The sequence below is a fragment of the Lissotriton helveticus genome, chromosome 1_1 (assembly GCF_964261635.1).
Source record: "Lissotriton helveticus chromosome 1_1, aLisHel1.1, whole genome shotgun sequence".
Taxonomy (NCBI): Eukaryota; Metazoa; Chordata; class Amphibia; order Caudata; family Salamandridae; genus Lissotriton; species Lissotriton helveticus.
In genome coordinates this window covers 1,275,967,964-1,275,992,891 of record NC_136057.1, presented here as the reverse complement: position 1 = coordinate 1,275,992,891, position 24,928 = coordinate 1,275,967,964, and the positions used below count along the sequence as shown (strand labels likewise).

Below are 24,928 nucleotides of genomic sequence, written 5' to 3'. Positions count from 1 at the left end.
TCCCAGAGCGTCCTTTCGTCGCTCCTCTTACAGGGGCACCTCCACAAATTTTCCAACGGATACCACCCAATAGAGGTTATTACAGAGGAGGATATAGAGGTAACAACACTAAAGGTAGAGGCAGAGGTAACAACAAACGTAATGCCTCCACTCCCAAACAGGACTTCCCTCCCCTCACCCCACACCATTCCACTTCTGTCAGGGGGGTATTACAACAGTTCCTACCTGTCTGGAGCTCCATCACAGCAGACAGGTGAGTGACACAAATAGTTCAGTCAGGTTATTGCCTGGAGCTTACTTCCACTCCTCCAACAATATCACCCAGACAGCGTCCCATGTCACACACTCCTAAAACAAGAAGTTGCCACTCCACTGCAGAAAAATGCAATAGAACCAGTTCCAGTACACCATCAAAATACAGGAGTCTACTCCCTATATTTCCTTGTTCCCAAAAAGGACGGCTCCCTCAGACCTTTACTAGACCTGAGACCCCTAAATCTTTACCTACAATCCAACCGCTTCTATATGGTCACATTACAGCAGGTCATTCCTCTGTTAAAACAAGGCGACTTCCTTGCTACCCTAGATCTCAAGGACGCCTACTTCCACATTCCCATCTACCAAGCTCACAGAAAGTACCTTCGGTTCGTACTGGACGGTCAGCATTACCAGTTCAAAGTCCTCCCTTTCGGAGTGACTACAGCACCTTGAGTTTTCACAAAGTGTCTCGCAATAGTAGAGGCACACTTGAGAAGGGAAAACATCCATGTCTTCCCATATCTTGACGACTTGCTAATAAAAGCTAAGTCATACCACCAGTGCGTGCAGCACACACACCAGACCATTCACCTGCTACACAAGCTCTGGTTCACTATAAATCAAACAAAGTCACATCTCCAACCATCCCTGTCTCAACAGTATCTGGGTGCCACAATAGATACCTCCAAAGCACTTGCATCACCCAATCCAGCAAGAATACAAAGTATGTAAGCTCTTATACACAAATTCCAACCGCAACACTCGCTACCAGCTTGAGTGTTCATGCAACGAATTGAAATGATGGCGTCTTGCATCTTCTTAATACCGCACGCAACACTCCAAATGCGCCCCCTGCAAGAGTGCTTAGCAAGCCAATGGAACCAGGCTCAACATCAATTAACAGATCTGGTGGTGGTGGTGGACGGCCGGACCCATCACTCTCTGCAGTGGTGGAACACCAAAAATCTTTCCAAAGGACGGTCGTTCATAGAGCCAGTTCCACAGGTGGTGCTAATCACGGACGCATCCCTCACCGGCTGAGGAGCTCATTTAGCAGAGCACACAGTACAGGGCAGATGGACACCACAGCAAAAGCTACTCCACATAAACCATCTGGAATTGCTAGCCATTTTTCTAGCTCTAAAGCCATTTCAACATTACCTATCCGCAAGGCTTAGTCCGCACCGACAATATGACAGCCATGTACTACATCCAAAAACAGGGAGGAACACACTCCTTACTGCTCTCCTGGCTTGCGCAGAGCATATGGAGGTAGGCCATTCCTCAAAAAATCTTCCTATTAGCAGAACATCTACCAGGAGTTCACAATCAGGTTGCAGATCTGTTAAGTCGTCCGAGACAACAGATACACAAATGGGAACTTTATCCTCAAGTTCTTCAACCTTTCTTTCAAAAGTGGGGACAGCCAGAAATAGATCTATTCGCAACACACCTCAACTCCAAATGCCCATGCTTCGCTGCCAGGTATCCACACCCATTGTCCAAAGGCAATGCGATATGGATGACTTGGTCAGACAGATTTACGTACCCTTTTCCGCCTCTCCCACTCATTACGTTAGTGGTGCATAAGTTGCAGCAACACTCCTTCACATTGATTCTCATTGCACCAACGTGGGCAAGGCAACCGTGGTACAACACACTACTAGAGCTCTCATTGGTACCACATCAGAAACTAAAACTCGCTCCACACCTGCTAACACAGAACCGTGGAGAGATCATGCATCCAGACCCCATGCAGCTCAACCTAGCGATTTGGCTCCTGAGGTCTTAGAATTTGGATATCTCAATCTCCCGCCTGATTGCATGAATGTTATAAAAGAAGCTAAATGTCCCACCATTAGGGCATGGTATGCAGCCAAGTGGAAAAGGTGTGTTGTGTATTGCACCAATAACAACATTAACCCACTAGATGTTTCCATCCAAAACATCATATGCTACTTGCTCCATCTACGAAGATGCAGTTTGGCATACTCCTCAATCAGGTTACATCTTGCTGCTATAGCAGCTTACCTACAAAACAGACAACATCTGTCATTATTCAGAGTTCCTGCCGTCAAAGCATTCACGGAAGGCCTCAGAAGAATTATTCCTCCCAGAGTACCACCCTCCCCTGTATGGAATCTAAACATTGTTCTCACTAGGCTTATGGGTCCTCCATTTGAACCCTTGCATAAGTGTGACTTACAATTTCTTTCATGGAAAGTTTATTTTTTAATTGCTATTACTTCACTCAGAAGAGTAAGTGAGATCCAGGCATTAACAATTCAAGAACCATTATTGCAACTCCATCACAACAAAGTGGTTCTAAAGACAAATCCCAAATTCCTTTCAAAAGTAATTTCACTGTTCCATCTCAGTCTATTGAGTTGCCAGTATTCTTCTCCCGACCTCAAACAGTTGCAGAAAGAGCTCTCCATACATTAGATGTCAAAAGAGCTCTCCTCTGCTATATTGATAGGACAAAGCCATTTTGTAAAACAAAACAGCCCTTTGTGTCCTTTTCTCTTCCACATAAAGGTAATCCCATCTCAAAAACTGGGATTGGAAGGTGGATTGTCAAATGCATTCAAATTTGCTACCAGAAAGCAAAACACACTCCATTCCCCCTAGGGCTCATTCCACCCGTAAACTAGGGGCATCTATGGCATTTTTAGGGAACATTCCCTTAGATGATATCTGCAAAGCAGCTACATGGTCTACACCGCACACATTCACAAAGCACTACTGTGTAGATGTGCAAGCAAAACAACATGCTAGTGTGGGCCAGGCTGTTCTCAAAACACTATTCCAAACCACTGCAACAGATACTGGTGGTTGCCACTAAGGGAGAGAACTGCTATTCAATCAATGCACTAGTGTGTGATCTGCCGCCCATATGCCTCAAACGGAAAATGCTACTTACCAGTATGCATCTGTTCTTTGTATGTAGGGCTGCAGATTCACACACGCCCACCCGCCTCCCTGGCTGACTTTATCTGTTCCAGTAATATCTTAATTAGATACACAATACATGGACATCTCTTTTTGTTCTCAAACAACTCCATCATTTTCCCTCATGGCGAACAACAATCTGAGGACGGAGTCGATGCCCATGTGCACTATGCTCCACAGGAGGAGTCATCTACCATACAAAGACTCTTCCAGGACAACAACAAAGTGTAATCATCCGGGCCCACCACCAGATGGCGATCTATGCACTAGTTTGTGAATCTGCAGCCCTACATGCCAAGAACAGATGCATACTGGTAAGTAGCATTTTCCTTTCTGGGTATGGCTTGCTTGGTTGCCAAGCGGGATGTGGCCCGTGCATGGAAACAACATACGCCGCCAACTGTTAGATGCTGGCGTGCAGGGGTGGATTTGTGTGCCCATCACCAGATGCCAATTTATGAGGCTTGCGGCTGTCCTAAGAAGCATGAATGTATATGGGGTAATAGTGTAACTATTATGATATATCGATATGATTGTACAGTGTTACATACTGTTGACGATTGGGCTTGCTGTAATGCCATGTCTGTACATCAACCAAGTTTTGCACTTTTGTATGCTGTGTCTTGCAGCACAATTTTAAATTATCCATATGGATAGTACCCACTTCCCCGACGGACCTGACTGTGCATGGACTTGGCTGGAGGAACGGGCAATCCTCTGTCACACACGCTCCCCTTGTCATGAGTCACTCAAAGGAGAGAGAGAGGGCACTATGTAGACACAACTTCAGCCTTGCACAAGGAGGAGCAGGAGGCAACACTGCTCCTGGGATCTAACTTATGTCATACTAAAACATGTGTGCCCTACAGAGACAGGGGGCTCACCAAAACACAAATGTTGAAACAGGTGCTCCCTGAACAGACTGGGCCCCCCTGCAAAGAAAGAACCCAGATATCTGATTCCATAGTGGTAACAACAGCTACGCCTGGGTATCCAGTTTCCCCTCTATATTGGTTCAGTTGTTTTAGACTTTTGCTGGTTGGGTTAGTTTATTTAATTGTTGCCAGGGCACAGAGAGAGGAGTTGCCTAATGGCTCAAATCTGGGGAACCGGGTTCGAGTCTCAGCAGGGACGCGCAACATCCTGTGATTCTGGGCAAATCACTTAATCTCCCTGTGCCTACCAAAACATGAATGTGTCCTCATGTAACACAACTGGTGCTTGTGTAAAGTGCTCCGATACCCGATTCGGGTCAAGTTCGTGCTATATAAAACTCTGTGGGGAAAAAGAAGCTGCTTATCCAGTATTATGGGTGTCTTTCATAGATTCTCATGCCTGAATCATTTCCCGTCGTCGAGACGGGAGTCTCCGGTACATAGAAAAGTAATGTCCTATAGACTTATCCAGTATTAGGGTATCTTTCATAGATTCACATGCCTGAATCATTCCCCGTCGTCGAGGCGGGAGTCCCACGGTAAATTATATACAATAGCAGTGCCTAAAAATTTCTTGTAGTAGGCTGAAAAAGCCCAAAGGCCTAACTAGGCCTCAAAACTTAGCAGCCTATCTACATCATTATGTAAAAAGACCTGAAATAGTAGCCCTAGCCAATCAGCTGTCCTCACCCTCTAGAACCTTCCCAGCTCAGGCAGTTCTCAGATTTTCACCGCACTTCGTGTGTAAGGGAGTCTCCCTGAGTGCCTACTCAGTTTTTTGATCTTTATTCCTTAAAATGTCTGAAAAGAAGGCTCTTTTCAAAGCTTGTGGGACCTGCTTCAAGAAGAGAGTCCATGTGGATGACCAGCACTCTGACTGTATTTATTGCCTGCACCCTTCACATGTTGTGAAGGACTGTCGAATTTGCCGTACCTTCCCTCAGAAAACTATCAGGGATAGGGAGGCAAGGGTTCTTTTGTGGTTGAAGTCTTCTTCCACTGATGATGAGGACAAAGCCTCTACCTCCAGCAAGAGAGCTAGATCCAAAGATAGTGCTTCTCCTGAGAGAAAGAAAAAACTAAAAACCTCTCAGAAAGCTTCAGAACCCTCTAAGAGTGCATCGGCTTCTTCAACTGTAAGTACAACCCAGGCTAAGACTATTTCTCTGGTGTCTGTACCTACTACTACTTGGACTTCTACCTCCTCATCTACTTCTATGGTTACCACTTCAGCTATTACGTCACCTTTGATGTCTGTTCAACCATTGCTGACTAAAACCAAGTTACCATCGTCGAAGTCCTACTCGACGACGGCTCCGTCGATTAAATCTCCTGCTCCGTCGACGACAACAAAGCCGTCGACGATGAAGATATCGTCACCAAAGGGCTCGTTGTCGTCGAAGTCACCATCGATGGCCTCGTCGACGAAAGACTCGTCGACGAAGACATCATCGACGGTCTCGTCAACGAAGAACTCGTCGACGAAGACATCAACGGCGGACCCGTCGACGAAGGCCTCGTCGACGAAGGCACCATCGACGGTCCCGACGACGAAGGACTCGTCGACGAAGACACCATCGACGGTCCCGACAACCAGAGACCCGTCGACGAAGACATCATCGACGGTCCCGACGACGAGAGACCCGTCGACGAAGACATCATCGACGGTCCCGACGACGAGGGACTCGTCGACGAAGACACCATCGACGGCCCCGACGACGAGGGGTTCGTCGACGAAGGTACCATTGACGACCTCGTCGACGGCAAAATCTTTTTCATTGACAGAACCGTCGACGGAGATCCCGGTAACAGGGGCTTCCACACTGACATCTGCTCATCGGATGCACGGTTCCCCTCCAGCAAAGATACAATTCACTCATTTTCAGATGAAAACGTATCAAAGACAGGATTATTCACATATTTCTCCGCTCTTGCCATCGCACATTTTGGAGACATACATGGAAGAGGAGTCAGATGAAGGGGAAGAGGATGATGGTCCTTTTGGGATTGCCCGTCACCCTTCTCAATTAAATATTAAATATCAGGAGGATGATGAAGAGGAAGTCCATGATCATTATACACATGACGTTTATTCCACGCCATATCAGTCACCTCATACTAGACCTTCTCGGTCTGAGGATACTACACATTTACCAACCTCCTTAATACAGGATTTGCAGGCTATGTTGGCAGATTATCGCCAGAGATTTCCATCCAATCAGGGTGCGCCCGCTGGGTCACCTGTTCCAGTTCCCGTGCCAAGACCTCCGTCACCAAGAGCTTCATTGTCGCCACAGCAAAATACTGCTTCAGTTCCTCAAATTGAAGACAGTTCTTCCAATGATGATGAAGAAAGCAGGGAAGAGGGAGAGTTACCGGATACAACACCTGTGGATCCTTGGGAGGATTATGTCATCCCTATGCCTTCTCCACCTGCCCCCCGCCCTTCAGATTCTCCACCTGAAGATATTGGTGGTTTCCACAATATTATGCAGAGAGCTGCTAATCGATTTGAGTTAGCTGTCACAGTTGAACAGTCAGACTGCTTTTTACATGACTTTAAGGAGGGATATCGGAGAGTGATCAGGGCCATTCCTATTATTGATTATATATGGAAGGAAGGCCTCAACATAATGAAAACTCCCGCTTCCATTCCTGCAGTCCTGCCAAGGATAGACAAAAAGTATCGAGCACCATCTGATACTCCTGCTTGTTTAATAGGTCACCCTCGACCTGATTCTGTCATATCTCAGGCTGCGCAGCAAAAATCCAAAAATCCTTCTGCTCCCATTTCAACGCCACCTGACAAGGAGGGAAGAAGGCTTGATGCAATTGGAAAGAAGTTTTCAGCGAATGCAGCAGCCTCCATTAAGGCTGCTAATTCATTAGCTATTCTGGCTCGCTATGATAGACAAATGTGGTCTGAGCTCACGGAATATCTTGAAATGATCCCTGAGGATCATCAGATGGAGGTGCGCAGAATTGTACAAGAGGGTGAAAGGGCGGCCTCAGAAATTATTGATTGCGCCCTGGACATTTCTAACTGCAATTTTAGACAATTGGCTGGAGCAGCTGTGCTTCGGCGTCAAGGTTGGCTCAAGGCTACCACTTTCAGACCTGAGGTCCAAACCAAAATCTTGGACATGGCATTCGATGGTGAATCATTGTTTGGGAAGCACATTGGTGACGCTTTACTGGCTATTAAAACTGATACCGATACAGCTAAATCTCTTGGAACCCTACAATACAAGAGGGGATCATTTAGAGGAGCAAGAGGCCGAGGTTACTCATCCGGAGGCAATTATTCCAACCAACAAAATCGTCAGTATCAATCTAACTACAACAAGCCTGCCTCTGGCTCTTTCTCTCGGCAAGGAGGAAAACGACGCTCAGGCAATCAAGGACGAGATTCCAACAAGCGCCAATGAGCTTTGCCGGATGTCAGCCACTCACCTTTCCCTTCCCGTGGGCGCCAAAATTTCCGCCTTTTACCACCAATGGCGGAAGATAACTTCAGATCAGTGGGTCCTGGATTTGGTCAGCAAGGGACACACTTTGGAGTTTTTGCAGAAGCCTCCAACAACGCCGCCCAGGGGTCCCCCTCCCCCTCGTCTTCACTTACTCTTCAAAGAAGCCTTAAAGATGCAACACAAGAATGCGATAGAACGAGTCCCTCCTTCTCAAAAAGGGAGGGGGTTTTATTCTCGCTTCTTCCTCGTGGAGAAAAATTCGGAAGAGTGACGTCCAATATTAGATCTGCGCAAACTCAACAAATATCTAAAGAAACAGAGTTTCCGCATGGTGACGTTGAAGGACATTCTGAATTGTCTCAACGAAGGGGACTTTATGGCTTCTCTGGATCTACAAGACGCCTATTTCCACATCCCTATACACCCGAACCACCGCAAATTCCTAAGGTTTCAAGTGGCCGGCGTCCATTTCCAGTTCAAAGTGCTTCCATTCGGCCTAAAATCGGCCCCCAGAATCTTTACCAAATGCCTGGCTCCAGTGGCAGCAATGTTGAGGTCCCAGGGAATGCAAGTTTTCCCATACCTCGACGACTGGCTGTTAAAAGGTCCAACCAGAAACTCGGCAGTGGAAGCGGTCAGCAGTACGCTTTCTCTCTTCTCGAATCTAGGACTGACCCTAAATTCAAAGAAATCTCAGCTCCAACCTCGTCAACAATTGACATTTCTGGGTGCAATCTTGGACACATGCCAGTGCAAAGCATACCTGACACAGGAGCGACAAAACAAACTCGTAAAACTAGCAAAACAGATATCCGCAAGAAGGTCACTTTCAGTTCGGATATATGCTTCCCTTCTAGGGATGTGTTCATCTGCGATCAACCTCATTCCTATGGCGAGACTCAGAATGAGACCGTTGCAAGAAGAGTTACTTCGTCAGTGGAAGCAAGTCGAGGGATCATTCGACGACCGCATCAAGGTCACTGCCAAAATGAAACATGCTCTTCTTTGGTGGTCAAAGGCACACAACTTGTCGCCGGGCCTCACCTTTCTCCAAGAAATTCCGGAGTTCACCCTGACTACGGATGCGTCCATGGAAGGTTGGGGAGGTCACCTTCAGGACCTTCGGATCCAGGGAAAATGGTCTCGTCAGTACCAACAGATGCACATCAACAGCTTGGAACTAAGGGCCATTTTTCTTTCCCTACAAGCCTTCCTGCCAAGGGTTGTGAATTCGTCCGTGCTGGTGCGTACGGACAATACCACCAGCATGTTCTACATAAACAAACAGGGAGGAACGAAATCTCTTACCCTGTCACTGCAAGCTCAGGAGATGTGGGAATGGGCCCTGAGTCACGGCATATCCCTCAGAGCAGAGCATGTACAAGGAGTTCGCAACTCTCTAGCAGACAGTCTCAGCAGAACGTTCGTGGGCTGTCACGAATGGGAACTCGAACAACATCAAGTAGAGAGAATCTTTCGGCTCTGGGGGAAGCCGACGCTGGATTTGTTTGCCACGCAGCAAAACAGCAAATGCCTGTTTTATGCCAGCAGGTTCCCAGAACAGGGGTCAAGAGGAAATGCCCTCCTGATGAGATGGACCGGAATGTTTGCGTACGCCTATCCTCCGATTCCGCTCATTCCGAAGGTGCTGCAAAAGATGAAGAGGGAACACTGCACTCTCATCCTCATTGCTCCACGTTGGCCAAGGCAATTTTGGTTTCAGGAGCTCCTTCTGCTATCTCAACAACCTCCGTTTCGTCTCAAACCGACAGTGTCGATGTTGACAAGGGAGGGAGGTCAAATCCATCATCCGGATGGATCCTCAATCGCTGCACTTGCACGCTTGGCTCCTGACTTCCTAGAGTTCAAGGACCTAAACATCTCCTCGGACTGCAGGGAGATATTGTCGCAAGCACGTGCGCAGAGTACCATCAAAACATATCGTTTCAAGTGGAAGAGATTCTGTTCATGGTGTGGAAATAATGAGGTTCATCCACTTCAGGCTCCTCCTGAAGCCATCCTTCCATACTTACTGTCGTTGGCTAAGGCAGGTCTAGCTTTTTCTTCTATTAAAGTGCATCTGGCAGCAATATCCAGATTCAGGAAGAGTTCCAACAAACCATCCTTATGTTCATCCTCTTTGATCAAACAATTCCTTAAAGGGCTCTTCCGAGCTTTTCCGCCAGTTCGTCCTCCTCCTCCGGAGTGGGATCTTAATGTTGTTCTTTCCCAACTTCTAAAAAGGCCTTTTGAACCAATTCATAAAGCAGAACTAAAGTTTCTGACTTGGAAAGTGGCAATCTTGTTGGCTCTTGCTTCTGCTCGCAGAGTTAGTGAAATACAGGCCTTCACTATTACTCACCCTTTTCTGCAATTCTCTAAGGACTTTGTTACGCTTAGAACCAATCCAAAATTCATTCCTAAAGTACCAACTCAATTCCATATTAATCAACCGGTCAAACTCAGAACCTTTTTCCCGGATCCAAAAACTCCTGCAGAGAGGGTTTTACATTCTCTGGATGTGAAAAGGTGTCTCAAGTTTTATCTTCAGAAGACAAAGGACATCCGTAAATCTAAACAACTTTTTGTTGCCTATGGGAAAGCCACCTTGGGTCAAGCTGTCACAAAAGCAACTATTGCCAGGTGGTTGTCTTCTACAATTACCTTCTGTCATGACAAGGCCAACAGACCTTTATCAAGGAAGGTCAAAGCTCATTCCACAAGAACAATGTCGGCGTCTACGGCCCTTTTCGCTGGAGTGACGCTGGAGAACATTTGCCGAGCTGCTACTTGGAAAAGTGTACACACTTTTACCGAACATTACTGTCTGCAGTTGGCGGTCCAGGATGACACAGCTGTTGGTGATGCGGTGCTGCAGCATCTTCTTCACTAAGGTTGGCTAGCTTATAGTCTTTTTTATTCTTCTTTTAAAGTTTAAGTATTTATAATGCTGTCCTATCAGTCATGTTTTTGAAGGTTTTGATGCATGTGTTCTGTTAACAAATTTGTACTCTATTACCTTCCTGGTTGAGTGGGGATAGATATATGTTTTCTTTGTCTCCCACCTTCCTCTATCGACAGACATGATGTTACTGCTTGCTATTCTGATTCAGGCATGTGAATCTATGAAAGATACCCTAATACTGGATAAGAAAACGAGTTACTTACCTGTAACTACGGTTATCCAGTATCGGTATCTTTCATAGATTCACATGCACCCACCCTCCTCCCCGGTAGGGCAGTTCTTTCTATGGATACTCATTCTCACTTGTGCTGGGAAAATCTGAGGAGAACTGCCTGAGCTGGGAAGGTTCTAGAGGGTGAGGACAGCTGATTGGCTAGGGCTACTATTTCAGGTCTTTTTACATAATGATGTAGATAGGCTGCTAAGTTTTGAGGCCTAGTTAGGCCTTTGGGCTTTTTCAGCCTACTACAAGAAATTTTTAGGCACTGCTATTGTATATAATTTACCGTGGGACTCCCGCCTCGACGACGGGGAATGATTCAGGCATGTGAATCTATGAAAGATACCAATACTGGATAACCGTAGTTACAGGTAAGTAACTCGTTTTCATACATAGAGAAAAGTAGGCCTAAGGGCCTTGCCTTAGTAGCTTATCTATGTCCTTTTGTAAAAAGGACCAAATTCCAGAAGGTAGCCAATCAGCTACCACCTCCCTCTAGAACCTTCCTGTCAGGAGCCTCAGTCTCTCAGATTTTCTACTGCACGTTGTGCTAGGGAGTCTCCACCTGAGTTCTCCTCAGGTTTCCTAGTTTTATCTCTTTTCCTCACAGAAATTGGATATTTCCTTCAAAAATCAACAATGGCTGATCAACAGAAGAAAGGTCTCTTCAGAGCTTGCTCATCTTGTGGTAAGAAGAGACTTCACGTCGATGACAAGCGTGAAACTTGCCTATACTGTCTTTATCCAGATCATTCTTGTGAGAAGTTGGCCTGATGTGCAGTGCTCACTATTCTAGTGATCACTATATATCAGTCCAAACAACCCTTATTGATGATTGGTTGTAAGTCAACCTTATAGACCAGCTATCCTAGTAGCATGGATACGAGCAGTCTAAGGCTAAGACTCTAGAGGGCGTGTTAAGCCAGCTGTTTTACCATCACAGTACCCCTTGAACACCCAGTGAAAGGACACCACACAAGTGTTATGAAAATAAACAGTGTATTTATTAGAATCACAACAGCCCTGTGCTCTTTATGAGGACAGGGTGCTAGGCACACAACAAAACTCTTACGAAAATACATAAGTTAGCACAGTATATACAAATGCCCGAGGGGCACGAAAAACCATATACTCTAAAAGTGGAATGCGAAATTACTAGCAGGTAAGTACAGTACTAATAGGCTTTGGAATCGCTAGGACTTGACTATAGAATCGTTAGATTACTTCTAGGAGGCCCAGGGGACTCGGGTGCAGAGTGTGCACTCTCACGCGGGATGCGGGACAAAGTCTATGATAGCTAGTAAAGTTAAAGTTAGTGTTCACGGGCGAACCCGACCTGGTAGGGAGAAAACGACAGTGGATCCTGACCCTTGGATAGTGAGGCTATGCTGGGGCACCGAAATGCCGAAGTTACCTAGCCCAGGGGCTGCAGCTGCATAGGTCTCAAAAGACGTCGGGAATCCTCGTAGACGAACCAGGAGCCTGGAAGAAAGATGCTGGCAGGCGACCAGTGAAGAGAGTTCGAGTTGATCCAAGCCTGGATCTTGAAGATGGATGACACCTGAAAGCAGAGTGGACCAAGTTCGTGACTACTAGCCAGTAGTCAGGTGGCACCAGGAGGGCACCGGATGGTAGTCACCTCGGCTAGGTGAGTGGGCGACGCTGTACTCTGCAGATCTCACGGACCAGGAGGCGTTGTCGGCGACCAGGATGGAGAGGCGAGCTGTCCCACGATGGATGAAGCTGTCGGCGTCGAAGAACCCAGGATTGGGCAACAAAGCCTTGGCTAATTCAAGCCCACGCGGTGGACTCAAAATGGCGTCTTGAGTGGACCAGGAGGGTCCGGGGTGCTCCTCTTCTGGAAGGGAGGAAGAGCCAGTCTGGAGCAACCAGACCAGCAGCAGTGATGTCGTCGGGCGTCGTTCAGAAGGCCACAAGCCAGCGGGCTAGTAGCCAAACAACGCGGTGAGCAGCAAAAAGCAGAAGGGCCCCACGCCGATCGTGGAGATGCTGGGGGGCTGCTCTTCGGTGCTGGAGCTGCTCAGGGTTGGGGCTTCTCGGACCCCAAAGCACTCGCCAGGAGATTACTCGGCGGGCTTGCTGTGCAGAAGTCGTGCAGTCTTGGCAATAGTCGGTCCCTTGAGGTCTCGTCGCACTCACGGTTCTCAGCTTGGCTGTAGAGGTGAGTAGAGGTCGGAGGTGCAAGGGAAGCCGGGTCTTGTCGAGCTGGGCAGTCGGATTCCGGAGGAAGGACTTACAGCAGACCGCAGTGTTCTTCGGATGGTGCCTGCGGATGCAGGGTGACTACTCCTTAGTCACAAGGGAGAATCTTGAAGAAGAAATCTTGATGTCCTTTCGTAGAAAGTCGTGTCTTGATTCCAAAGATGATCTAATTTGGAAGGGGGCCTGCTCCTACCTTTATCTGGGAAAAGGGGGCTGGCACGCGACTAAGTCCCGCCCTAGGGGTGGGACCAGGAGGGGGGTGGTTACACCCCTCTCCTTTGGCGGGCTTTCCCCAGGCCAGGGGCTGGAGTGCCCCTGGAACTGGTTTCAGCCGGCCTATGCACAGTGAGCACCGGGGTGCCACTTGCAGTCACCTTCCTCTGAAGCCCTGCCTACCTAGGATACACAAAATCCTGTCTGGGACGGTGCTGGCACCGCCCCTGGCAGGAAACCCTTTGTCCTTATCTCCTGCTCTGGGAGGACTCCCAGCAGCAGGAGGGCAGACTTGTGTCTCGGTGGCAGCATCCATTTTGTGGAGCTGAGGCTCTGTTTGACTTTAACCGGGGTTAGAGGTTACATACATGTCGTGTCCCTCTAGAAGGGTGGAATGCTAACCCCGTCGCCAGAATTGGCGAGGGGTTAGTATTCCAATTCGTATGACACCTTACTCGACATGTTTTGATAAAGCGATACCAGAGTTGGCATATAACCGCGAGGATTATAATGCACTTAATAGTATATGGTATGCGATATCATGGAAACGGCTAAGGGATAGATCCCGAAAGCCGCAGACAGGCTCAGCTCATGCCAGAGCACCATCTCACACGATTCCAAGCACTCTGCCTTCAGGATTGTTAAGGCCTGCCATAGGAGTGACTGATAGGAGATCTGTGTGTCCATTTTAGGGTTAGATATAGGTATACTATATCTAAAGCAAAGGGTGAGTACACCACCTTGCCCCAGCTGTCGTGCAGCCAGTTGTGTCAGTTTAGTTAGTCAGTCCAGGGGTGGCACAATACATGCTTCAGCCCCTGGGAGACTTCTGGGTGCACCTCAGCCCTGGGTACAGGGACTTGGAGAGGGCCCAGTGCCAATTCAGTACCTGAGTACAATTTGGATAGAGAGAACAGCTAGGCTGTGGGTCTGATTAGCAGGCCCACAGCCAGGGAAAGTCTTAAACCAGTGCAGCAAAAAGCAAAAATCTGGGTGATCATAGGATTGCAGACCCTACTCACCTACAATTCTCCTAAGGAATGTAGAACATTCTCTACAAAGACACTTAAAGACAGAGAGGGAAGGCTGCTCCTCTGGTTGAACAGACTGAAAACCAGAGACAGAGTGCTTGGAATAATGTGAAATGGTGCTCTGGCATGAGCTGAGCCCGTTTGCAGCTTGCGGAACCAAGTCCTAATAGCTGTTCCATGATAACGCTATACCATATACTCTTAAGTGCATTATGTACCTCGCGGTCAAATGCTAACTTTGGTATAACATTATCAAAACATGTCGAGTAAGGTGTCATACGAATTGGAATACTAACCCCTCGCCAATTCTGGCGACGGGGTTAGCATTCCACCCTTCTAGAGGGACACGACATGTATGTAACTGTGAACCCCGGTTAAAGTTAACTCAAGCCTCAGCATCACAAAATGGATGCTGCCACCACAGACACAAGTCTGACCTCCTGCTGCTGGGAGTCCTTCCAGCGAGGAGAGCTTGGACAAAGGGTTTCCTGTCAGGGGCGGTGCTAGCACCATCCCAGACAGGGTTTTGGGTATCCTAGGTAGGCAGGGCTTTAGAGGAAGGTGACTGCAAGTGGCACCCCGGTGCTCACTGTGCATATGCCGGCTTGAACCAGTTCCAGGGGCACACCAGCCCCTGAGCTGGGGGAAGTCCAGCAGGGGAGAGGGGTGTAACCACCCCCTTCCTGGTCCCACCCATTGGCAGGACCTAGTCGCGTGCCAGCCCCTTTCCTTAGTATAAAGATAGGAGCGGGCCCCCTTCCCAAATTAGATAATTCTGAATCTTGACTACTTTCCACGAAAGGACTCTTGAACTACTTCTGAAGACTCTCCCTTGTGGCTAAGGAGTAGCCACCCTGCACCCGCAGGCACCATCCAAGCATCGCGGTCTGCTGTAAGTCTCTCCTCCGGATCAAGACTGCCCAGCTCGACGAGAACCGGCTTCCCTGGCACCTCTGACCTCTACCTGCATCATCAGCCCAGCTGAGATTCATGGGTGTGACGAGACCTCGAGGGACCGGCCATCTTCAAGACTGCACGACGCTTGCCCAGCACGACCACCGAGGGATCCTTGAGTGAGTGCTTTGGGGTTTGAGAAGCCCCGACCCTGAGCAGCTCCAGCACCGAAGTCCAGACCTCAAGCATCCACGAGATCTGCGTGGGGCCCTTCTGCTCTTTGCTGCTCACCGCGTTGTCCAGGACACTTGCCCGTTGGCTAGTGGCCCTTCTGACGACGAACCACGACGACAACACCGCTGGTCTGGTTGCTCCAGACTGGCCCTTGCTCCCCTCCAACAGAGGAGCACCCCGGACCCTCCTGGTCCACTCCAGACGCCATCTTGAGTCCACCGCGTGGGCTTGCATTTGCCAAGAGTTGTTGCCCCAATCCTGGGTCCAGCGACGTCGACAGCAGACACCTTCGTGGGACAGCTCGCACCTCCATCCTGGTCGCCGACAACGCCTCCTGGTCCGAGAGACTGCAGAGCCCAGCGTCGCCCACTCACCTGGTCGAGGTGACTTCGCCCGGTGCCATCCTGGTGCCCACCTAATCACTGGCTAGTGATTCAGGACTTGGTCCCCTCTGCTTACAGGTATCCATCTTCCTCGATCCAGGCTTGGATCACACCGAACTTCATCACTGGTCGCCTGCCAGCAACTTCTTCTTTCAGGCTCCATAGACTGCAACGAGGATTCCCGACGTCTTTTCAGACCTATGCAGCCGCAGCCCCTGGGCTAGGTAACCTGAGCATTTCGGTGCTCCAGCATAGCTTAACTATCTAAGTGTCCAGATCCTTTTTCGTTTCAGCTCTACCTAGTCGGATTCGTCCGATAACACTAACTTTGCATTTACTAGCCTCCATAGACTTTGTTCCGCATCCCGCGTGAGAGTGCACACTCTGCACCCGATCTCCCTAGGCCTCCTGCTCGTAATCTAAAAGTTCAGTAGTCTAGTCCTAGCGATCCCAAAACCTCTGAGAATAGTTAATTACCTGCTAGTAATTCTGTGAGAAGTTGGCCTGATGTGCAGTGCTCACTATTCTAGTGATCACTATATATCAGTCCAAACAACCCTTATTGATGATTGGTTGTAAGTCAACCTTATAGACCAGCTATCCTAGTAGCATGGATACGAGCAGTCTAAGGCTAAGACTCTAGAGGGCGTGTTAAGCCAGCTGTTTTACCATCACATTACCCCTTGAACACCCAGTGAAAGGACACCACACAAGTGTTATGAAAATAAACAGTGTATTTATTAGAATCACAACAACCCTGTACTCTTTATGAGGACAGGGTGCTAGGCACACAACAAAACTCTTACGAAAATACTTTTAAGTTAGCACGTTACACAAATGCCCGAGGGGCACGAAAAACCATATACGCTAAAAGTGGAATGCGAATTACTAGCAGGTAAGTAACAGTTCTAATAGGCTTTGGAATCGCTAGGACTGGACTAGGGAATCGTTAGATTACTACTAGGAGGCCCAGGGGACTCGGGTGCAGAGTGTGCACTCTCACGCGGGATGCGGGACAAAGTCTATGGAAGCTAGAATTCACAAAGTTAGTGTTCACGGGCGAACCCGACCTGGTAGGGAGAAAACGACAGTGGATCCTGACCCTTGGATAGTGAGGCTATGCTGGGACACCGGAGTGCCGAAGTTACCTAGCCCAGGGGCTGCAGTTGCATAGGTCTGAAAAGACGTCGGGGATCTCGTTGCCGGACCAGGAGCCTGGAAGGAAGAAGTTGCTGGCAGGCGACCAGTGAAGAAAAGTTCGATGGATCCAAGCCTGGATCAAGGAAGAAGGAAACCTGAAAGCAGAGGGGACCAAGTTCTTGAATCACTAGCCAGTGATTAAGTGGGCACCAGGATGGCACCGGGCGAAGTCACCGCAGTCAGGTGAGTGGGCGCTGCTGGGCTCTGCAGTCTCTCGGACCAGGAGGCGTTGTCGGCGACCAGGATGGAGGTGCGAGCTGTCCCACGAAGGATGAAGTCGTTGGCGTCGAAGTTACCCAGGATTGGGCAACAAGCCTTGGCTAATTCAAGCCCACGCGGTGGACTCAAAATGGCCTCTTGAGTGGACCAGGAGGGTCCAGGGTGCTCCTCTTCTGGGAGGGAGCAAGGGCCAGTCTGGAGCAACCAGACCAGCAGCAGAAATGTCGTCGGGCGTCGTCAGGAAGGCCACAAGCCAACGGGCTAGTAGCCAAACAACGCGGTGAGCAGCGGAAAGCAGAAGGGCCCCACGCAGATCGTGGAGATGCTGGGGGGCTGAACTTCGGAGCTGGAGCTGCTCAGGGTGGGGGCTTCTCGGACCCCAAAGCACTCACCAGGAAATTACTCGGTGGGCTTGCTGTGCAGAAGTCGTGCAGTCTTGGCGATGGCCGGTCCCTCGAGGTCTCGTCGCACCCACGGTTCTCAGCTGTGCTGTAGAGGTGGGTAGAGGTCAGAGGTGCCAGGGAAGCCGGGTCTCGTCGAGCTGGGCAGTCGGATTCCGGAGGAAGGACGTGCAGCAGACCGCAGTGTTCTTAGATGGTGCCTGCGGATGCAGGGTGACTACTCCTTAGCCACAAGGGAGAAATCTTAGGAAGAAGTCTTGAGTTCCTTTCGCAGAAAGTAGTTTCAGGATTCAAAGATGATCTGATTTGGAAGGGGGCCAGTCTCTACCTTTATCCTGTAAAAAGGGGCTGGCACGCGACTAAGTCCTGCCCTATGGGTGGGACTAGGAGGGGGGTGGTTACACCCACTTCCTTGGCGGGCTTTTCCCCAGCACAGGGTCTGGAGTGACCCTGGAACTGGTTCAAGCCGGCCTATGCACAGTGAGCACCGGGGTGCTACTTGCAGTCACCTTCCTCTAAAGCCCTGCCTACCTACAATACACAAAACCCTGTCTGGGACGGTGCTGGCACCGCCCCTGGCAGGAAACCCTTTGTCCTTATCTCCTGCTCTGGGAGGACTCCCAGCAGCAGGAGGGCAGACTTGTGTCTCGGTGGCAGCATCCATTTTGTGGATGCTAAGGCTCTGTCTGACTTTTAACCGGGTTATAGGTTACAGGCATGTCGTGTCCCTCTAGAAGGGTGGAATGCTAACCCCGTCGCCAGAATTGGCGAGGGGTTAGTATTCCAATTCGTATGACACCTTACTCGACATGTTTTGATAAAGCGATACCAGAGTTGGCACATAACCGCGAGGATTATAATGCACTTAAGAGTATATGGTATGCGATATCATGGAAACGGCTAAGGGATGGATCCCGAAAGCCGCAGACAGGCTCAGCTCATGCCAGAGCACCATCTCACACGATTCCAAGCACTCTGCCTTCAGGATTGTTAAGGCCTGCCATAGGAGTGACTGATAGGAGATCTGTGTGTCCATTTTAGGGTTAGATATAGGTATACTATATCTAAAGCAAAGGGTGAGTACACCACCTTGCCCCAGCTGTCGTGCAGCCAGTTGTGTCAGTTTTAGTTAGTCAATCCAGGGGTGGCACAATACGTGCTTCAGCCCCTGGGAGACTTCTGGGTGCACCTCAGCCCTGGGTACAGGGACTTGGAGAGGGCCCAGTGCCAATTCAGTACCTGGGTACAATTTGGATAGAGAGAACAGCTAGGCTGTGGGTCTGATTAGCAGGCCCACAGCCAGGGAAAGTCGTAAACCAGTGCAGCAAAAAGCAAAAATCTGGGTGATCATAGGATTGCAGACCCTACTCTCCTACAAATTCGCATTCCACTTTTGTAGTATATGGTTTTTCGTGCCCCTCGGGCATTTGTGTAAATTGTGCGACTTTCAGTATTTCTTTAAGAGTTTTGTATTGTGCTTAGCTCCCTGACTCATAAAGAGTTCAGGGCAGTACTGTTATAAATAAATATACTTTTATTTTCATAACAACTTGTGTGGTGTCCTTTCACTTGGTGTTCAAAGGGTAAATGTGATGGTAAAACAGCTGGCTTAACACGCCCTCTAGAGTTTAGCCTAAAGACTGCACGTGTCCATGCTACTAGGATAGCTGGTCTATCAGGTTGACTTGCAACCAATCATCAATAAGGGTCGTTTGGACTGATACATAGTGATCACTAGAATAGTGAGCACTGCATATCAGGCCAACTTCTCACATTGGTGAGCAGCGGTTGGGATTTGAGCTAGCTGTTGTTTTACCACACACGTATCCTAAGAGTATCATTTGAAAGATCACATAGGTACATAGGTACATATAACTTAACTTAGAATAATCTGAGTTCTACTGAACCAGCTGTTGTAGTGTGTTAGGGCTTAGCACACCCTAAACTACAACTCTAGCAAGGGATCAGTAGGTAAACCCATAGTGTAGGTAGGTGCATCACTTACACCACACTAGAAGCATATCTACCCATGGAGAGTCTTCAGAGACTCCCCTAGTGGCTAATGACCCTCCACAGGTCATCTCAAGATATGCAGCCCTCAGTTTCCAGGAGATGAGACAAGTGTGTACCTCCAGGAAACTGAAACAGGGGTCTAACCCCACCATTCCCTTTCTGATAGGTCTCTTAGAGACATATGATGCTAAGAAAGCTTCTCATACAGATGGGAATATGCCAGCCTTAGAGGGTACCCTTGGTGATCCAGACCTCCTTGACACTGAAAATGCAGTTGAGGAGGAGGAAGAAGAGGAACTCTCTGGGGATGAGGCAGACAACAGGTCTGAGTTAGTCAGCAGACTTACTAGGGCCAACTTAGACCTACTTAGGGAAGGATCTGGGGGACCCCCAGTACTGACCCTAATAAGGCCTAACCTTGGAGTTAGAAGAGATAGATCTCATTCTAGGGACTCCAATAGATCTCTGCACTCTAATGCCTCTTCTCAGAGGAGAAGGATTTCTCCCCAGAGGCGATTGACTTCCCCTCAGAGAAGAGAACATGAAGCTAGAATGAAACAGGCTAATCTAAGGATTGAAAGGGAAGAACTTGCCCTGGCCAAAGAGAAGCTTGCCTTTGCTAGAGAGCAGCAGATGAGTGGGTTAGCACCCACTGGTGGCAGCAATCTCCCTAGAGATAAAGAAAGGAGTTTAGATACTAAACACCTGAGTAAGATAGTGCCCCCCTTTAAACAAGGGGATGACATCCACAAATGGATGGCTGCTTTGGAGAGGGCCTGCACTGTCCAGTGCATCCCCCAGAGTCAGTGGGCAGCTATACTGTGGCTCTCCTTTGAAGGCAAAGGTAGAGATAAGCTCCTCACTACTAGAGTTGAGTATGCTAACAATTACCAAGTCCTGAAGAATACACTGGTTGATGGGTTTGGCTTAACCACTGAGCAGTACAGGTTGCTGTTCAGGGACACCCAGAAAATTCAGTCTCAGGATTGGGCTGACTTTGTTGATTGTGCCACTAAGGCTTTGGAAGGCTGGTTGCTGGGTAGCAAGGTTACTGATTACACAGGGTTGTATAATCTGATCATGAGAGAACAGATTTTAAATAACTGTCAGAACCAGTTGTTGCATCAGCACCTTGTTGATTCAGATCTGACCTCTCCCCAAGAATTGGGAAAGAAGGCAGACCGATGGGTCAGAACAAGGGTCAAGCAGAACCAGACTCAGAACCAGGGTGGTCAGAAGAAAGCAGACCAAAAGGGTAGTAACAAGAGTGAACAAAATGACCAGAAGTCTTCAACAGGTCCCCAACAAACCAAAGAGGGTGGAGGTCAGGCTTCACAGCAGAAAAAGAAGACTCAAGAAGGCCAGTCAAAAAGGTGGTGCCAATACTGTAAAAGTAAGTCTCACTGGTTTAGTGAGTGCACCAAGAGAGGAGGGCAAACTCCTACCACTACAGCCCCTAAGGCAACTGCACCCCCTAGTACAGTCAGTAGTGGTAGTGCACCTCCCAATGGGAATAGTTGGGTTAACCTTGGGAACTGAGGGGTCTGACAACTTAGTTGGCACACTCGCTCAGGCTGTCCTTGTCTGTACAGGGGATGTGGATATATCCCCTGATGCCAGTCCCAATACTTTGGGCAAATACAGGCAGACACCTTTAATTAATGGAAAAATGGCTCAGGCCTACAGGGACACTTGTGCCAGTGTCACAATGGTGACACCTAACTTTGTGTTCCCTGGACAGATCATGCCAGGTGCAGATTACCTGGTGACCAATGCCAGCAATGTCACTACCAATCACAGTATGGCAATTGTTGATTTCTCCTGGGGAGGGGTAAGTGGCCCAAAGAAGGTTGTGGTTAGTTCAGACCTCCCAGTAGAATGTCTATTGGGCAATGATTTGGAAACATCCCTATGGTCAGAAGTGGAGCAGAGGACTCACATGGAAATGTTAGGCTTGCCAGCACATGTGCTTGCTGTGACTAGGTCACAGGCCAAAAGATGCCCCACTGAACAGGTGCTGGATCCTGGAACAATGGACCAGACACCTCCCAAGAAGAGGAGCAGTAGGGTTAAGGCATTGCCTTCCCCCTTGCCCCAGGTTGTGGATCAAGTCTCTGAGGAGGCTGATCTCAAAGAACTGAGGGAAACTGAGCCTAAAGAGCTTGAACCTGATCAGGTTGAGTTTCTGGGCTCAGGGGGACCCTCCAGGGAAGACCTGGGGAAGGCACAGTTAGACTGCCCCTCCCTTGAACCCCTCAGACAGCAGGCTGCTGCTGAGGCTGCAGGGAATGCCACAGGTACCCACAAGGTATACTGGGATGATGGACTCCTGTACTCTGAGTCAAGAGACCCCAAGCCTGGTGCAACCAGGAGGCTGGTCATCCCCTTGTCTCAGAGAGGTTTCCTTCTTACCTTGGCCCATGAAATTCCCCTTGCAGGTCACTTAGGCCAGAACAAGACGTGGGACAGGCTTGTCACACACTTTCACTGGCCCCACATGAATGAAGATACCAAGGAGTTTTGTCACTCCTGTGTCACTTGCCAAGCCAGTGGTAAGTCAGGTGGCCCAACAAAGGCCCCCCTCATACCACTACCTGTGGTGGGGGTACCCTTTGAGAGAGTGGGGATTGACATTGTTGGTCCAATGGAACCCCAGACAGCATCAGGGCACAAGTTTATACTGGTGGTAGTGGATCATGCCACCAGGTATCCTGAAGCTATACCCCTTAGGACCACTACAGCACCTGTTGTGGCAAGAGCCCTAATTGGAGTGTTCTCCAGAGTGGGCTTCCCTAAGGAGGTTGTCTCTGACAGAGGTGCAAACTTCATGTCAGGATATCTGACTGCAATGTGGAAGGAATGTGGTGTCAACTATAAGTTCACCACACCCTATCACCCACAGTGCAATGGGCTTGTTGAGAGATTCAACAGGACCCTCAAAGGGATGATTCATGGACTACCTGAACCACTCAGGCGGAGATGGGATGTCCTGATACCCTGCCTCTTGTTTGCTTACAGAGAGGTCCCACAGAAGGGGGTTGGCTACAGCCCTTTTGAACTTCTGTTTGGGCATCCTGTAAGAGGACCCCATTGTTTGGTAAAGGAAGGATGGGAGAGACCTCTCAAAAAGCCTGGAACAAACATTGTGGACTATGTACTTGGTCTCCGCTCCAGGATGGCTGAGTACATGGAAAAGGCATCTAAAAACCTTGAGGCAAGCCAAGAACTCCAAAAAGCTTGGCATGACCAGAAGGCTGTCCTGACTATGTACAAGCCTGGACAGAAGGTGTGGGTGCTGGAGCCAGTGGCCCCAGCAGCACTCAAAGACAAATGGTCTGGGCCCCACACAATCATTGAGCAAAAGGGAGAGGTCACCTACCTGGTGGACCTTGGAACTCCCAGGAGCCCCCTCAGGGTGCTCCATGTAAACAGGCTCAAGGCATATGTCGACAGGAAGGACATGGGCTTGCTCATGGCCACAGATGAGGGACAGGAGGAAGAGAGTGACCCTCTCCCAGACCTGCTCACTCAGAATCCTGATGATGGATCAGTAGATGGTGTTGTCTTTTGTGGCAGCCTCTCTGAACATCAACAAAAAGATTGTAGACAGGTTCTTCAGTCTTTTAGACATATGTTCTCTCTGACACCCAGTCAAACTGATTGGTGTACCCATGAGGTTGACACTGGAGACAGCCTGCCTGTCAAGAGTAAAATCTACAGACAGCCTGATCATGTCAGAGACTGCATCAAGACAGAAGTGCAGAAAATGTTGGAGCTCGGAGTCATTGAGCCCTCAGATAGCCCTTGGGCTAGTCCAGTAGTTCTAGTGCCAAGACCTCACACCCAGGGTGGTAAGAAAGAGATGAGGTTTTGCGTAGACTACAGAGGTCTCAATGCAGTCACTAAGACTGATGCCCACCCAATACCAAGAGCAGATGAACTTATAGATAGATTGGCTTCTGCCAACTACTTAAGTACATTTGACCTGACAGCTGGGTATTGGCAAATCAGGTTAGCTGAGGAGGCCAAACCCAAGACAGCATTTTCTACCCCTGGTGGGCATTATCAGTTTGTGGTAATGCCCTTTGGTTTGAAAAATGCACCTGCCACCTTCCAAAGGCTGGTGAATCAAGTTCTCACTGGGTTGGATGACTTCTGTGCAGCATATCTTGATGATATAGCTGTCTTTAGCTCCACCTGGGAGGATCACCTGGTCCACCTGAGGAAAGTGTTAGAGGCACTGCAGAAGGCAGGTCTCACTATCAGGGCACAGGTTGTATATCTGGGCCACCTTGTAGGTGGAGGCCAGGTTCAGCCATTGGAGAGCAAGATACAGGCCATCCAGGACTGGGCTCCTCCAACCACCCAGACTCAGGTTCGAGCTTTCTTGGGCCTGACTGGTTACTATAGAAAATTTGTCAAGAATTATGGGTCCATTGTGACTCCACTTAATGACCTGACAAGTAAAAAGATGCCAAAGAAAGTTCAGTGGACAGCAAGCTGTCAGAAAGCATTTGATGACCTAAAGCAGGCCATGTGCACAGCACCTATCCTAAAGAGTCCAGACTACTCCAAAACATTCATTGTCCAAACAGATGCTTCTGAGTTGGGTGTGGGAGCTGTTCTATCTCAGCTGAATTTTGATGGTAACGACCAGCCCATTGCTTTTATTAGCAGAAGGCTGACCCCCAGAGAGAAAAATTGGTCAGCTATTGAGAGGGAGGCCTTTGCTGTGGTTTGGGCCCTGAAGAAGTTGAGGTCATACTTGTTTGGCACTCACTTCAAGATTCAGACCGACCATAAGCCCCTCTTATGGCTAAATCAGATGAAGGGTGAAAACCCCAAACTACTTAGGTTGTCCATTTCCCTACAGGGGATGGATTTTACAGTGGAGCATAGACCTGGTACTGATCATGGCAATGCTGATGGGCTCTCCAGGTATTTCCACTTAGAGCAAGAAGACTCACCTGGTCAAGGTTAGCTTATTGTCCCAAAGTTTGGGGGGGGGGGTCATGTAGGAGAGTAGGGTCTGCAATCCTATAATCACCCCAGATTTTTGCTTTTTGCTTCACTGGTTTACGACTTTCCCTGGCTGTGGGCCTGCTAATCAGACCCACAGCCTAGCTGTTCTCTCTATTCCAAATTGTACCCAGGTACTGAATTGGCACTGGGCCCTCTCTTGTGTCCCTGTAACCAGGGCAGAGGTGTACCCAGAGGTCTCCCAGGGGCTGCAGCATGTATTATGCCACCCCTGGGCTGACTAACTAAAACAGACACAACTGGCTGCTTGACAGCTGGGGCAAGGTGGTGTACACAC

General features: G+C 48.9%; 1 protein-coding gene across 6 annotated transcripts in view; it reads left to right on the top strand.

Moving 5' to 3' along the window:
- Window positions 1–24,928, top strand: part of KMT2E (lysine methyltransferase 2E (inactive)) — a 2,078,550-nt gene that overhangs the window by 318,538 nt on the left and 1,735,084 nt on the right. The window lies entirely within an intron of this gene.